The sequence below is a fragment of the Canis lupus genome, chromosome 27, assembly GCF_003254725.2.
Source record: "Canis lupus dingo isolate Sandy chromosome 27, ASM325472v2, whole genome shotgun sequence".
In the NCBI taxonomy this organism is placed as follows: Eukaryota; Metazoa; Chordata; class Mammalia; order Carnivora; family Canidae; genus Canis; species Canis lupus.
In genome coordinates, this window is record NC_064269.1 from 24,473,610 (window position 1) to 24,491,637 (window position 18,028).

At 34.1% G+C, this 18,028-nt stretch overlaps 1 long non-coding RNA gene and 1 pseudogene across 3 annotated transcripts in view; one reads left to right on the forward strand and one right to left on the reverse strand.

Moving 5' to 3' along the window:
• Positions 1 to 18,028, reverse strand: part of LOC112665522 (uncharacterized) — a 174,573-nt gene that overhangs the window by 71,922 nt on the left and 84,623 nt on the right. The gene's annotated exons all lie outside the window — the stretch shown is intronic.
• On the forward strand, positions 3,030 to 3,573 carry LOC112665521 (myosin regulatory light chain 12B-like; annotated as a pseudogene).

Consider the following 18,028-nt stretch of genomic DNA (forward strand, 5'->3'; position numbering starts at 1 on the left):
TTCAGAAATTTTGAGTCTTGACTAGAATTCTGTATTTTTCACAGGCTCCAAAAGATTATTATGAGTTGGCAAATATCGAGGTTTGAAATACTCTGTTTGGTTATCAGCTTTTTTTTAAAGAAAAGATTCTATTTATTTATTCATGAGAGACACAGAGACAGAGAGGCAGAGACACAGGCAGAGGAAGAAATAGGCTCCATGCAGGGAGCCCAATATGGGACTCAATCCAGGGTTTCCAGGATCAGGACCTGGGCTGAAGGCAGCACTAAACCGCTAAGCCACCCAGGCTGCCCTGGTTATCAACTTTTGCATTAAAATTGGTGCAGAGTCAGTGTATACTTTATTAATGGTATTGACAATTATGGCTTGTTTATTCATATATACAGACTGTACTTTCTCATTTAGTGAATTAAGGTTCTCGTTTATCTCTGAAATTCTCAGAAGGCAGATAACTTTATTTGGATGACTTTCCTAAGCATTTTTCTTTTCTTTTTTTTTTTCTATAGGCAAGGCTCACACATACACTATCTCCATGGGACAAAGGTGCTACTCAATATTAGAAACCATTAACTTGAAAAGCAAAGCAATATCTTGTGGTTGACAGTTGTTGCAAATCTTGATCTTTATGAATTTATTTATTCTTTGAATTTGTAATAAAAGATAATGATCTTAGGTATACTTGTGGGAACATCATAAGTTTAAATTTTTTTATTATTTTTTAAAGACTGCATTTATTTCAAAGAGTGAGAGAGACAGAACACGCATGAGCAGGGGAGAGAGGCAGAGGGAGAAGCAGACTCCTTGCTAAGTGCAGAGATCCAATGTGGGACTCAATCCCAGGACACAGAGATCATGATGAGCTGAAGCCAGATGCTTAATCAACTGAGCCACCCAGGAGCCTATTTATATTATTATTTTAATTTTAATTGTTGATATAACTGTAAATTCACATGCATCTTTAAGAAATTACACAGCAAGATCCTGAATGCACTTTATCCAGTTTCCCTTAATGGTAATATCTTACAAAATTATAGAGCACATTGCAATCAGGAATTTGATATTGGTGTGATCCATTGGTCTTCAGATTTCCCTAGTTTTACTTGTATTCATTTGTGGCTGTGTCACTGTATTTATTTTTTTTCCAAGTTTTTACTTAAATTCCAGTTAGTTAAGACACAGTGTAATATTAGTTTCAGGTATAGGACCTCGTGATTCATCACTTATATAGAACACCCACTGCTCATCACAAGTGCACTCCTGATAAGTTTTACATCACCCACTTAATACCCATCTCCCTGCCCACCTTCCCTCCAGTAATTTTCAGTTTGTTCCCTATAGGTAAAAGTCTGTTTCATGGTTTGTCTCTCTCTTTGCTTCCCCCTACGTTCATCTGTTTTATTTCTTAAATTCCACATATGGGTGAAATCATGTGGGATTTGTCTTTTTCTGATTCACTTATTTTGGTTAGCATAATACACTCTAGTTCCATCCATGTCATTTTAAATGGCAAGATTTCATTCTTTTTTTGGCTGAGTAATATTCCATTGTGTGTGTATATATCACTTCTTTTTAAATCCATTAATCAGTTGACGGACATTTGGCTTCTTTCCATAATTTGGCTATTGTTGGTAATGCTGCTATAAACATCAGGGTGCATGTTTCCCTTTGAATCAGTATTTTTTATCCTTTGGGTAACTATCTAGTAGTGCAATTGCTGAATTATAAGGTAGTTTTATTTTTAACCATTTAAGTAACCTCTATACTGCTTTTCCAGAGTGGGGCAGAATGAATTTTAAAAAGTCCAACTACAACTCTCTGCAAGAGACATGCAAAGCAAAAGGTACAAAAAGTTGTATCATAAGAGTAATAACCAAAGATAGCTGGAGTGGCTATACTAATATAAAAAAATCAATTTTAAGGCAAAAGTTGTACTAGAAACAAAGAAGGACATTTTTAATAATAAAGTCGTCTGTAATTCAAGAAGATAAAGTACTCATAGGCATAAATGTACCTAACAACAGCGCCCCAAAACCACATGAAGCAAAACTGACAAAACCAAAGTAAGAAATGGACAATTTGACAATAAAAGAGAATTCAATACCCATCATGGAATATCAGTCAGATGATCAACAAGGAAATAAATAACTTGTAAACACTATCAACCAACTGGACCTAAAGAAACATCCATAAACACTTCATTTGTTGTTAGTAAGTTACACACATTTCTCAAGTGCCTTTGGAACAGTTTCCAAAATTGACCACCATACTCCATAAAAGAAATCTCAGCAAACTTAAAAGAGTGGAAGAATACAAAATATATACTAAAACCACATGGAATTAAATTAGAAATCAGTAACAGAAGGAAATTTTAGGAATTCATAAATATGTAAAATTAATACATTTAAAAATAAAACTATGGATGAAAAAAGAAATCACAAGGAAAATTAGAAAATACAATAAGGTAGGTACATGTACCAAAAAGACAACATATAAACACTTAGGGGATGCAGCTAAAACAGTACCTAAAGGGAAATTTATAGCTATAAGCCCCTATATTAAAAAATAAAAGAGGATACTGGGGCACCTGGGTGGTCAATTGTTTAAGCATCTGACTTTGGCTCAGGTCATGACCTCAGGGTCCTGAGATTGAGCTCTGCATCAGGTTCCATGCTCTGTGGGGAGTCTGCTTGCACCTCTGCCCCTCCCTGCCATGCTTTCTCACTCTCTTTCTCAAATAAATAAATAAAATCTTTTAAAAAATAAAAGAGAATACAAATAAATGCTTTAACCATCCACCTTAAAAATCTAAAACAAAACAAAATGACAAACTAAATCCAAAGCAAGTAGAAGAAAGGAAATAATATAGTCTAGTGGAAATAGAAAATACAAAAGTAATAGGAAAAAAACAACAAAACCAAGTGTTGGTTCTTTGAGGAAATAAATGCATTCACAAACCTTTAATTAAACTGTCCAAGATAGGCCCCTCATCGTCCCGCGTGGGCAGCGGGGCTCTGGTGTCGCGCATCAAGTTAACAGCCACCATGTCGAGCAAAAAGGCAAAGACCAAGATCACCAAGAAGCGCCCCCCAGCGTGCAACATCCAATGTATTTGCTATGTTTGACCAGTCACAGATTCGGGAGTTCAAAGAGGCCTTCAAGATGATTGATCAGAACAGAGATGATTTCATTGACAAGGAAGATTTGCATGATATGCTTGCTTCTCTAGGGAAGAATCCAACCGATGCATACCTTGAGGCCATGATGAATGAGGCTCCAGAGCCCATTAATTTCACCATGTTCCTCACGATGTTTGGTGAGAAATTAAATGGCACAGATCTGGAAGATGTCATCAGAAATGCTTTTGCTTGCTTTGATGAAGAAGCAACTGGCACCATCCAGGAAGATTACCCGAGAGAGCTGTTGACAACCATGGGAGACCGGTTTACGGATGAGGAGGTGAATGAGCTGTACAGGGAAGCACCTATCGACAAGAAGGGGAATTTCAATTACATTGAGTTCACGTGCATCCTTATACATGGAGCAAAAGACAAAGATGATTGAAAGAACTTTAGCTAAAACCTTCCAGTTGCTTTGTCTTACTCTGTTTTATTTCTCAGACACTTTCCCCCACCCTCATAGACCTGTTTCATGCAACTTAGTTTCACAGCGTTGGCCTCTTTTTTGATCTATTTATTCTAGACCTTTCTGCCACTTAGCACTTGTATAATCAGACTGCAAATGGGGTTGAGGTTGTAAATTGTGCTGAAAAAGAGATTGCGAATAAAAATCAACAAATGTGAAAGTCCAGGAAAATATATCCGGTATTTCTGGTTTTGCTGGATTTTTACATTTTTATAATAATAAAAACTATTTTGAAAAAAAAAAAACTGGCCAAGATAAAAAGAGAGAAGATTTAAATTACTAAAATTGGTGGGGGGGAGGGGAGATGCATCACTAATCCTGACAGAAATTAAAATGATTATAAGAGAATACTATGAACAATTGAGTGTAAATAAATTAGATACCCTAGATGAAATGGCCAAATTTCTATGAAGAGACAAACTGCTGAAACTGACTCAAATAGAAACAGAAAATCTGGATAGACCTATAAGAAGTTAAGATAATAAACACATAACCAAAAACTTCCTTCAAAGTAGAGCACACAGATGGCTTCACTGGCAAATATTATCAAATGTTTAAAGAAAAATTAATACCAATTCTTCAGAAACTCTTCTGAAATATATAAATGTGAGAATACTCTCCAATTTATTCTATGAAGGCAGTGTTACCCTGATACTAAAACCACAAATGCATGTCACAAAAAAACTATAGACCAATATCCCTTATGAATGAATACACATACAAAAATCCTCTGCAAAATGCTATCAAACAAAACCCAGAAACATTTAAAAAGGATTATACACCATGACCAACTGAGACTTATCCAAAGAATTCAAGGTTCAATTAACATAAAATAATAAAGTATGTAATTTATCTTCTTAAGAGAATAAAGGAGGGAAAACATAAGATCATGCCAAAAGATACGGAAAAAGCATGACAAAATCCAACAACCTTTCATGATAAAAACACTCAACAAAATAGGAATAGGAGAAAGCTCTGTCTGACAAAGACCATCTATGAAAAACCCATAATCAATATCAGATTTAATGGTGAATGATGGTTTTCCCCTTAATATCAGAAATAGGTAGAGGCTGTGACCTCTTGATATTTCTACTTAGCATTATATTGTAGTTCTAGAAAGGGAAATTAGACAATATAAAGAAATACAATGTATCCAGATTGGAAAAGAAGTAAAATTACCTCTATTTGCAGATGACATGATCTTGTATATAAATAATCCTAAAGAAAACTCACACAACTATTTGACCTAATAAATATACCATGTTTGTGGGTTTGAAGACTTATAGTACTGATTAAAATAGCAATACTCTTCAAATAGTCAAAAACATCTTAACAGAGAACAATGAAAATGGAAGACTCTGCACTTTGCAAAACTCAATATAAAGCCACAGTAATCAAAATGGTGTGATACTGACAACAAGGATAGATATATAGCTCAATAGTAGAGAATTGAGAATCTAGAAATCAACCTTCATATTTATGGTCAATTGATTTTTGACAAGGGTGCCAAGACAATTCAATGGGGAAACAACATTCTTTTCAACAAATGGTACTGAGACAAGTGGAATCTACATCCAAAACAATGAAGTTGGTCCCTATCTCACACCACATGCAAAAATTAAGTACAAATAGATTACAGACCTAAAAGTAACACTTAGAACTATAAAATTCTTGAAGAAAGCATAATAAATCTTTCCGACCTTTTAATTTAAAAGATTGTAAAAAAAAAAATTCTGACCTGAATTAGGCAACAGTTTCTTAGATATTAACACCAAAGTAAAGAAAAAATAAATTAGTTGGACTTGGTCAAAATTAAAAACCTATCTTCTTCAAAGAACACCAACAAGAAAGTGAAAAGACAATACACAGAATGGGATAAAATGTTTGCAAGTCATATTTCTGTGAAAAGGACTTGTATCCACAATATATAAAGACCCCTAAACTCAATTCTTAACTAAAAACTATAATAAAAAATAAAAACAATTTAAAAATGGAGGGGAGATTGAATAATCATTTCTCCAAATAAGATATAGAAGTGGGTATAAAGCACATAAAAAGATGCTCAACCTCATTATTCATTAAGGAAATAAAAAACAAAGCCACAATAAGATAGCACTTCACACCCACTAGGATGGCTAAAATTAAAACATGTTGATGAATATGAGGAGAAACTGACACCCTTACACATTGCTGGTAGGAACACAGAGTGGTGCGGCTGATTTGGAAAACAGTCTGTCAGTCCTTGAACAGACAACTTAGAGTTATCATGTAACCTAGCAATTCCACTTCAAGTATATACCCAAGAGAATTGAAAATATATGTCTATACAAACTTGTACATAAATATCTATAGCAGCATTATTCACAGTATACAAAACACAGAAACAGCTTAAACGTCCATCAACTAATGAATGGATAAACAAAATGTGGTGCTTCTATATACTGGAATATTATTCAACAATAAAAAATTAAATTACCAATTCATGACACAACATGGATGAGACTCTAAAACATAATGATAAGGGGATCCCTGGGTGGCTCAGCAGTTTGGCGCCTGCCTTTGACCCAGGGCGCAATCTTCGGGTCCCGGGATTGAGTCCCGCGTCAGACTCCTGGCATGAAGCCTGCTTCTCCCTCTGCATGTGTCTCTGCCTCTCTCTCTCTCTCTCTCTCTCTCTCTCTATATATATATATATATATATATATATATAAAGAATAAATAAATAAAACCTTTAAAAACATAAAACATTATGATAAGTAAGCAAAAGGCCATATATTTATGGCTCTATTTATATGAAATGTACAGAATAGGCAAATGCACAGAGAAAGAAAAAAAATTAGTCACTGCCAGAAGTCTGCAAGGTGGGAAAAATGGAAAGTGAGGGCTTATAGTCTTTCTGGAGCAAGAAAAGTGTTTTAAATTAGATAACAGTTGCATAATTCTATTTGTTATAATTTTTTTAAAAAACTGTACACTTTAAGAGTGTAAATCTATGTATGTGAATGCCTCCATAAAGCTCCTATTTTTAAAAAGCCCATTAGACAAGGAGTTATGGACACTGAATTCTAATCTCAGTGCTGTCATACTTTTATAATATGACTTCAGACAAGACTTTATTCTTCCTGGCCTCAATCTCCTCATCTGTGAAATAAAAATTGATAAATATATGCCCTTCTATTTCTAACAATTTATTGTTCTGTACCTCTCACCTCCTTTATAAAACAGCTCTTTGCCCAACTATCTAAAGGTGAGCTATTCGTACTATGAACTCTCAAAAGGTTAACTATGTTGGATTGCTGCTATTTTACTTCACCTGACCTCCTTCACTAGAAATGTGAGCCACGTAAAGGCTCAGGACTATCTTGCACATGACAAGGACTCAATAATCTTTTTAGATGACTAGAAACACAATCATTTATAGTTAGAAGACAATTTTTGAAATAAGATACTCAGTTAAAAATTAAGTTTGGGATGGTTTACATGTAACCAAAATAAAGGATTGATAATTTTCCCTAAAGTTTGACACATATTTAACATAAATTTTTGGCAAAATAGAATTATGAACTTGATAGAGAGTTTGATATACCGTGTGAATTCCCTTGTAATCCCATACAGATAGCTTGTTCCCTGTTTTTTAATAGATTGCTTGTACCATGGCAGATTCACTGATGTTGATGTTAAACATAATGAAAAAAATCCAAAAACTAAAAGAAAGAAAATGCTTGAACCAGTATTATTTAATTGTAACTAATAAAATCTTTAGTATTCCAGTAGGTGTCCTGAACCACACTGTTGTTTTTAAGCAATGGAATCTTACCAATAAGAGACCTGAGTAGAGTACACTATTATTAAATCCGCATTGAGAGGTTAGGCCACTGTTTTCCCCATGATCATTTTTGAGTTTGCAAATTTTTAAAAAATAGAAAATTATACAGGCTTTGCTGCTTTATATAACATTGTCTGACAAGCTGAAATTTTCACACTAATAAGAAAGTTGAATAAAAATGTAACCAACTGCTTTCTTACTTTTTTTCCTTTAAATACAAAAGACAATTATCTAAAGACTAATTTTGCATTGTTTCTTCCAGTGATGAACTACATAATTTAACTCAAAAACATTTGTCCCTCATTAATAAAAATACAAAGGGAAAAATTATGAAAAACGAGTCCTAGCCTGTTTGGATTTAACTATAACCTCCTAATCCTACCACACTCCCATTTTCTTCTGCATAATTTCCAGTTCAGAATACCTGAATCTATTCCTAAATGCAGAGTTTAGGAAAATTCTTTGTAATTGATAAGAACAAACCAAACCAGCACCAAAACTCTTTAGAACTTATGCAAAATTAAATGTGGGGTACATAACTGGTAACACCTGGGAAAATTATTTATTCTACAGTTCATCTTGCATATGAAATGTGCCTTAAAATCGTGTTTTGTAATAGTGAAGGTGGTTTCTGTAAGTACCCATGTCTCTCAAATGCGTTGAGTTAAAACTTCTATACAGTGTTATTAATTTTCATCTTGGGTATAACTTCTATCTGTGCTGTCATTTTAAATTTGTGTTTAATAAAAAAATATAAATAGATAAGTAAATCTGTGTTTAATGAATATTCCTTGAGTACCAACTATTCTGTTAGTAAAGATAATAACAATAATACAAAAAAAAGATGTATTGAGTGCTTATTAAAGTATCTAGCATTATACTAAATTTTCTGTAGTCTTATCTCAATCAACCCTAACAGAAATTTTACAAAGTGGTAGTTTACTATTCACATTTTACAAATGAGAAAATTGAAGGTTAATGACATGAAGTGATTTGCTCAAAGTTACATGGCTAATAAGTGGTTCAACTCAATGCTAGACAGTTTAAGAGTACACAAATGAAAAAACACCCACGTGTCCTCAAACAACTTACAATCCAGTGAGGCCATCAAAGAAGAAACCAAATAACAGATGTGAAGTATGTTGTAAGTGATGATTCATGGTTGAATATGAAATTAATCATCTTAAAGTTTAAAATTTAAAACAGTGTGATGGTATAGGGTATGTATTAATTAGGGCTCTCTAGAGAAACAGAGCCACATGTATATGTAGATATAGACATATCTGTGTACACATACAGAGAGGGAATTTTTTTAAGGAATTAGTTCATGTGACAACAAGATCCCAAGGAAAAGCCAATGTTGCAATTCAAGTCCAAAGGTCACGTACTAGCAGAATTCTTTTTTTGCTTGGGAGAGTTTAGTCTTTGTTTTAAGCCTTTAACTGATTGGATGAGGCCCACCCACATTACAGAGGGCAATCTGCTTTTTTCAAAGTTCACTGAATTAGTGGCTCCTAGGTGGCTCAGTCCATTAAGCAACTGACTCTCGTTTTGGGCTCAGGTCATGATGTCAGGGCGGAGATCAAGCTCCATATGAACTCTGCACTCAGCATAGAATCTGCTTCAGGTTCTTTCCCCTTCCCTCTTACATGTGCTGCTCTTTCCCCTACTCATCCTTACGCATGTGCTCTTTCTCTAAAATAAATAAATAAAATCTTTTTTTTTAAAGTTCACTGATTTAAATATTAATCTTATCAAGAAAAAAAAATTAACAGAAACATCCAGAATAATGTTTGACCCAAATATTTGGCATGTGGCACAACCAACACACTAAAATTAACCATCACATGGTGCTTTAAATATATATAAAAATTCAGTCTAAATTCCATGCCCTTTGGTAGAATCCTATAAATCTGTCTTCTTCCACAGAGCTATACCCCTTGAATTGAGGACTACATTATATTTACTTTTTTATTCCCAGTGCCTATGACAGTGAAAGAACATTTTTAGGAGCACTTATTAAATTATATTTAGTAGACTTTGCTTGAACTGAATTGATAAATTCCATTTCTGGCCTTTTAAAAGTTCTCAAAAAGGAATGTGTTCAGAATAAATAAGTGTCATTGATCAAGTGCAGCAGTTTGGGAACTCATAATCTATCAGCTTCCTTAGTTGCCAATTTGTGAGAAAAGTTATGTATTAGGCGTATATTGCTACATAACAAATCACTACAAATTTAGAAGCACAAATAAACACATATCCATTATCCCACAGTTTCTGTGGGTCAGGAATTCAGTCACAGCATAGCTGAATATCCCACTTCAGGGTTTCACTCAAGACTGCAGTGAGGGGTCAGCCAGAGCTGGCATCTCCTCTCAGGTTGGCTAGGGAGAAGAATCCCCTTCCAAACAAATATACCTGTTTGTACAATCCAGTTCCTTAGCTCCTTGCAAGCTGTTGGCCAGACACTGACCTCAGTTTCTTGCCATGTGGTCCTCTCCATGCAGTGGCTTTATCAAAGCCAGCAAGGTAGAAAGTCAATATGGAAAATCTGCTGGTAATATGGATGTTATAATCTCATATATCTGCGGAAATGGTATCCTATTACCTTTGTCATATTTTATTGGTTAGCAGCAAGCCACAATCACATTCAAGAGGAGGGGATGACTAAACATCATGAATACTAGGAAGTAGAAATAATTGGGGGATATCTTAGAGTCTGTTCTTCAAACATTGGGTTGGGTTTTCAGAAATAGCAGTCCTGTGGCTACAGGAAATAAGAATTTCTCTCAGAGCAATCATAAAAACTTTTAGGTACTTCAGAGGTGCCTAAGTAAATCATATCAGGGGATGTTAGTCCAGAGAGAGATCAGACAAGTCATCCTACCTCAAAGAGAAAGATGGCATATGAGCCACCCACTTTACTCTCATTGTCAGGAGAATTCCTGAGCTTTCCCTTACAACCAGACACCACTCTGGGAATAAGGATAATTCTCTAGGAAATTGAATGTTCAATTTTTTTTTTAAAGTTCAATTTTTATTTTATTTTTTTGAATGTTCAATTTTTAAAAGACTTCATTGAAAGAAACTGTTTAAACTGAAAGAAATTAATTGTCTATTATTTAGCAAGCTAAGGTTTAGTTGATTGATCAGTTATGGGGATGTATGTGTGTTCTTTTTACTATGCTGGCAATAGAGCGCCAGGAGGGATATTATCTTGCTTATAGGAAATAAAGAATTAGTACAGTGTGAGTAAACTTTCAACTCTTAAAATTAGAACTGGCTGTATCTATGAATAATTAAGTGACCAGCTGCATACCCCAAGAACACCCTCATGTGCTCTTTCTTTTTTTTTTTTTTTTTAATTTTTATTTATTTATGATAGTCACAGAGAGAGAGAGAGGCAGAGACACAGGCAGAGGGAGAAGCAGGCTCCACGCACCGGGAGCCTGACGTGGGACTCGATCCCGGGTCTCCAGGATCGCGCCCCGGGCCAAAGGCAGGCGCCAAACCACTGCGCCACCCGGGGATCCCCTCTGTCTTTCAAATAAATAATCTTTAAAAAAAGAAATTCTTCATGCTTCCAGAACATTTGAAAATATAGCACAATGTAAATGTATAAACTGCTTGCACTGGCCTGTTGTTAACATTCTGTTATATTTTGCTCATAGATAGATGGGTGATGATAGTTACAATATATACATTTATATAGATAGACACAAAATTTGTTATTGATTTTGTACAAAATTAATTATTCCCAGTGTCTATCACAATGAGGGGCATACAGAATGTTTTCAGGAATTCTTGTTGAAATGAATTGTATTAAATTCTGTTTCTGGTCTTTTAAAATTTCTAAAAAGTAAAATGTGTTCAAAGTGAGTAAGTGCCATAGTTAAATCCAGAGTTTTAAATATAAATATAAATATATATGTAATACAAATATAAATATAGCTACACATACACACTAATAAACTACAGTATAGAATATGTACTATATTCTTTGTCTATTCTCTACAGAATATATGTGGTATAGAATATATACTATATAATATGAAGTATAAACTTTATAAAGTATATAAATTTTATAGTATAGATATGTGTGCATATATATTATACTATATATATATGTATACCATATATCATATATACATATACCCTTTTTTGGTTGAACTACTTAAAGTAGATGTCAGACATCATAACAGTTTTTACATTTCTTACAATAAGGTATCCAAGTTTGTACAGCTGGCCAGTAAAAGTGCTGGACTTGGAACCCTGTCAGTCTAACTTAAAGCCCATGGTCTTGATAATGATGCCTTTCTGGTACAGTTAGGTAAAGGTGAGATAAGAGTGGTAGGATAGAAGAGGTTTCTGTCAACCACAGTCCACAATGAAAGCAGCGTGAGAGAGCTTGTGGGGAGGATGTAGGAGGAGAAGGGAGCTAAAGCAGATGAATTAAAGGTCAGAGAGATGAGAGGGAAGAGGAGATGGGAGAATTTTTATATAAGGAAAGATGACTATCAAATGAAAATGACACTAAGACAAAATCTCCCACTTTTTCCTTTCACCTAGGTTGAAAAATATTATTTTAGACTTGATATATCAGAGTACAAACCCCCAGCAGGCTGAGTGTCTGCCTGCCACTATGCAAGTCCAGCACCATATCATGTGCTATGAGGTAGGGATAGGATCCAGCATGTAATCTTTACTTCTGACCACAATGGGCACAGATTTCTGAATCACTGAACTATCCAGTCATTAGAATTATATTTAACATTATATGAACAATATGCCAATCCTCATGAAAGCTTTTTAAATTTATCTCTTTAACTGTCATGAATATAGCCTTGGGGATCTGTAATACAGGAACAATTATAGAGGATCCATTTTATATCATGAATATGTATTAAGCCTGCTCATAAGAGCTTAAAAAAAAAAGGAACACCCAAAGAATTATTTTAAAATTCCAAAATTCTTTAAAGATTAAGTACACAAATTATGTAAGAATGTCATCCATTACGTTTAAGATCAAGAAACTGACTCCACCAATAGATCAATATGCAACATAGCTTTGTATCTTTGTGTAATTTGATATATGACTCTTGAGAAAAAAAAATAGTGAGGAAGGAAACAAGGCAATCTTATAGGTTTACCTAATAATTAAGAAATAAAAACTAAAAAAAAAAACTAAATGAATAAAAATAAATTATGCTTACATTACACTCTGACCCCTCTCTCAAGGCTCCCCCACTGCATTCTCCCAGTTGCTTCTGAATGCAAGTTTCAATTCTCTTATTCTTTAAAGCAGTTATCTTGCAAACTTTTTTCATAGCAGCTTATGATGAGAAACATATTCTGAATATACATACAAATACATTTGCAGAAACACTTATATTTTAAGTATTATATTTGTGTGTGTATATATATGTGTGGAGGTTGTATATATATATGTGTGTGTATATATATATATATATATATACACTTTTAAAAGTCCTTTTCTCTGTCAATTAATGAAGTATTTTTAAGTCTGATTGATAACTCTGCAAAGGGTCATAGATTTGATTTGGAGAGTTTAATCAACATTTCAGAAGATAGAAAAAAGAAATTGACAGTATGTCATTGGGAATATAGATTAAGTACTATTTCATGAACATTTTATTTCAGTTCTGCATGTATGTAGTTGTATGTTTCTCACATGAAGTAAAATATATTTCTTCTGGTAGATCTTACTCAAAAATATTCAATAAATAATTTTTTTTTAATTTGATAGAGGGGCACCTGGGTGGCTCAGTGGTTGACAATCTGCCTTCAACTTAGGTCGCGATTCTGGGGTCCTGGGATGAGCTTCACATCAGGCTCCCCACAGGGAGCCTGTTTCTCCTTCCGCCTATGTCTCTGCCTCTCTTTCTGTGTCTCTCATGAATAAATAAAATCTCTAAAAAATATATTTCATACTTTATTGGTTTGTACCATTGCAGTTTGAAAAACTTTGCAGTCTAAGGGACCATAAGTAACTACTCTTGTCTTCAAAAATGCTCTATTGTTGTAATCATAATGTTTTAAGTTCTCATTATATCACATCTCAGGGTCTTACCCTCTGGCCCAGGAAAAATGAGTTTGAGAAATGTGACTCAGCAATGTATAGGTACACAAAGGGCCATTTAGAAGTATGGAACAAAGAAACTCTGTTTCGTTGTGATGAATTGTGGTGGTCTGCTCATTCATAGACCCTTGACACACACTAAGATAGACAAAAGTTAAAAAAAAATCCAAAAAGCAGCAAATGGTTTAAACACTTGAAAAAAATGCACTTATAAGGAACTACTTTTAGGGACCGAAATTGATATGCTAATAAGAAAATATTAGCTATTTCTATGTTTGACTAAGATACCATGATTAAGCAACATGAATTCTCTCAAATCTATATCAGAAATGTATGATTCTGCTACACAAGAGGATTTCCTTTTAAATTACAGTTTATCCTATTTTCACCAACAGCAAGTTTTTATGGTGAGAACCACTGTATAGAGGCAAAAATCAGCAAATATGAACTGAGTGTATGGTCTAAGAGATGATAGTGTGACAGCTTGAAAAACTTAATAATCAAAAAATAAACTTTCTATCTTGGCATAAAAAAAGCCTTTGTAATAGTAGGAAGTTTTTAGTGAGAGGAAAGTGACTTGATGCCTATTGTGGCTTTATGTTTTAGCAGTAAGAATTATTGTAGTAAAAAAAAAAAAGGCAAGTGAAAGACTCCAATAAATAAATATCAGCAACTCAAACTGAAATAGCTAACTGCAGCCAAACCAAGGGATGATATAAGCAGTGCATTGAACCAAGGAGTTGGATAGGATTACCTAACAACTTTGTCCTTTTCTAATATGAAGGATTTAAGAGCAATCTACTTCTTAATAATCTGCTACTTTGGTCAGCTGTTGTCAATAAACAAGGCAGACTTGAAAATAACCCTTGGCTTTTTGTTGTCAAAGAAGCTACAGATGAATCCTGGCACTAGGAGGTAAACCTGACTTTGGGTAGTTCTACAAAGTAGCCTTCTGGACAGCTTTTTCACTATCTAAATCACAGAGCAGAATGTACATAAATTCTTGAAAGGCATTTCCTTTTTTTTTTTTTAATATTTTTTAAATTTTATTTTATTTTGATAGTCACACAGAGAGAGAGAGAGAGAGAGAGAGAGAGAGAGGCAGAGACACAGGCAGAGGGAGAAGCAGGCTCCATGCACCTGGAGCCCGATGTGGGATTTGATCCCGGGTCTCCAGGATCCCGCCCGGGGCCAAAGGCAGGCGCTAAATTGCTGCACCACCCAGGGATCCCTTGAAAGGCATTTTCATTAGTATTCCTATCCAACCTCACTTAAGTTTGGGCTATAACTCCACAAGGGGAAAGGTGTATAGAAGGAATGGGTGGGAGTGGGGGAGATAATGCCCTGAAACAGGAGTTTCTAAGTACCTGGTAAAATAAAATATCCAACTTAATGGATGAGCTACTTAATGGATGAGAAAAAATAATAAGGAGATCATTGTCCAAAATTTCCTGCATCAAGACCAGACTGTTTCTTAGGTCCTTCCATTTCAGCACCCCTTCAGAGCTTATCTCCAAGTAGAACATGAGGTGACCGGGACTCTACAGCCATTTCCTAGTATAAAGACACAGATTCCTTCAGAGCCTTCCCCAAAACCTTAAGAGTCTGCTGAGCTCATTTTGGGGGACTTCTAGAAGTTCAAAGAAGATAACAGCTCCATGGGAAAGCATCAGTAATGGGAAATGGGAGCCTCAGCCTCCATCTTTTCAACAATTCTAGGAGCCATTGTTTGCTTCTCTGAAGTCCCAGCAGGATTAAGCCACAAATGCCTATAGAAGTAACCATGACAATGTACCTTTTATATTTGTTATTCCTCCTCTGGCTCACTCTAACCATTCTGTTACTCTTGCTTCCTACAAGCACCTCCCAAATAAACCATCTGGTCTCAAAATGCTTTGAGAGAAACCCAAACCAAAACACATAGTTTATTTAATCATCACAACAACCTAGTGGGGTGGTTGTTATTTTTCCCATTTACAGATAAGGAAAATCTAGGAGAGATCAGTAAAGTGGTCCATTCAATTAGTAGTATAAACTGAACTGTACCTTTCTTATTCTAAAACCCATGTTTTTAGCCATTAAACTATCCAAACTCTACCAGAGAAACAACTACAAAAAATGAACTAATTAAAGGTTAAGAGACAAAGTATTAAAAAATAATTGTAACTATAGTAATTTGGTAATGGATACACAATATCAAAAGATGTAAAGTATAATATCAGAAACACAAAATATAGGAGAGTGTAAAAATGTATAGGATTTATATTCATTTGAGGTTATCAGTTTAGACTGCCATAACTATAATATGCTTTGTGTAAGCTTCATGGTAGCCACAAAGCAAAAACATTTGTAGATATACAAAAGAGTCAGAGAAATTAGAGTATGTTATTACAGAAAATCTTCAAATCATGAAAGAGAAGAGCAAAACAGGGACAAAGGAACTACAAAACACCTAAAAAACAACAAAATAGCAGGAGTATGTCCACACCCAGCAATAATTTACTTTAAATGTAATAGACTAAGTTCTCCAATCAAAAGATAGAGTGTGAAATTTCAACATCTGTTCATGATAAAAACTTTCAACAAGATGAGTTTAGAGATAACACAACTCAACATAATAAAGGCCATAAATGAAAAATCCACAGCAAACACCATATTCAATCACGAAACCTGATTTTCCTCTGAGATCAGGCATAAGACAGGATACCCACTCTTACCACTTTTTTTCAACATAGTATTGTAAATACTAGTCACAGCAATCAGACAAGAAAAATAAATAAAGGGTATCTATATTGGTAAAGAAGTTAAACTGTCATTATTTGCAGAGGACATGATACTCATGATACTATGTATAGAAAACCCTAAAAATTGCTCCAAAAAAAATACTAGAGCTGATAAATGAATTCAGTAAAGTTGCAGGATATAAAATTAATATATACAAATCTGTTGCATTTCTATATACCAATAACAAATAGCAGAAAGAGAAATTAAGAAAACAATTCCATTTACAATTGTACCAAAAAGAATAAAATACCTAGGAATAAACTTAACCAAGGAAGGAAAAGACCTGTACTCTGAAAACTATAAAACATTGATGAAAGAAACTATAGACAAACAATGGAAAGATGTTAAATGCTCCTGGATTACAAACACTAATATTGTTAAAATGTCCACACTACTCAAAGACAACTACAGATTCAGTGGAATTGCTTTCAAAATACCAACAGAACTTTTCACAGAACTAGACAAAATAACACTAAAATTTGCATGGAACCACAAAAGACCCCAAATAGCCATAACAACCTCGAGAAAGAAAAACAAAGCTGGAAGAATCATAATTTTAGATTTCAAGATATATTACAAAACTGTAAAAATCAAAACAATATGTTATTGGTACAAAAAATGGATACATAAATCAATCAAACAGGATAGATAGCCCAGAAATAAATCCATGCTTATACAGTGAATTAATCTATGAGAAAGAAGTCAAGAATATACAATAGAGAAAAGACAGTCTCTCAAAAAAATGGTGCTGGGAAAACTGGATAGCTACATGAAAAAATGAAACTGTGCTACTTTCTAAAACCATACCAAAAAATATATACTCAAAATGGATCAAGTACCTAAATGTGAGACCTGAAATCATGATTATCCTAGAAGAGAACACAGGCAGTAATTTCTCCAACACTGGCTGTAGCAACATTTTTCTAGATGTGTTTCCTAAGGCAAAGGAAACAAAAGCAAAAATAAATGATTGAGATTACATCCAAATAACATTTTGTATAGAAATAAAGCCACCAACAAAATGAGAGGGCAACCTACTTAAATGGGAAAATATATCTCATAAGGAGTTAATATCCAAAATATATTAAAAACTTACACAACTCAACACCCAAAAAAAAAAAAAAAAAACCAACTAAAATTCTGATTTAAAAATGGGCAGAGGATGTGAATAGACATTTTTCCGAAGGACACATACAGATGGTCAACAGACACATGAAAAGATACTTGATATCACTAATCATCAGGGAAATGCAAATCAAAACCATGAGATTTCACCTGACACCCATCTAAAGACAAGAAATAACAATGTTGGTAAGGACATGGAGTTTCCTCAAAAAATTAAAAGTAGAAATACCATATAATCCAATAATTAATTCCATTAGTGGATATTTACCCAAAGAAAATGAAGACACTAATTCAAAAAGACATATTTACCCCTATATTTATTACAGCATTATTTACAATATCCAAGATATGGAAGTAACATGTCTATTGACAGATGAATGGATAAGAAAGATGTGCTCTGTGTATGTGTATATCTGTCTACTTATAAAAGTAGCTCTATATATAATCATGGTATATTATACAGCCATTAAAAAGGATGAGATCATGCCATTTGAGATCATAATTGGACCTAGAGGGTATTATGCTAATCGAAATAAATCAGACAGAGAAAG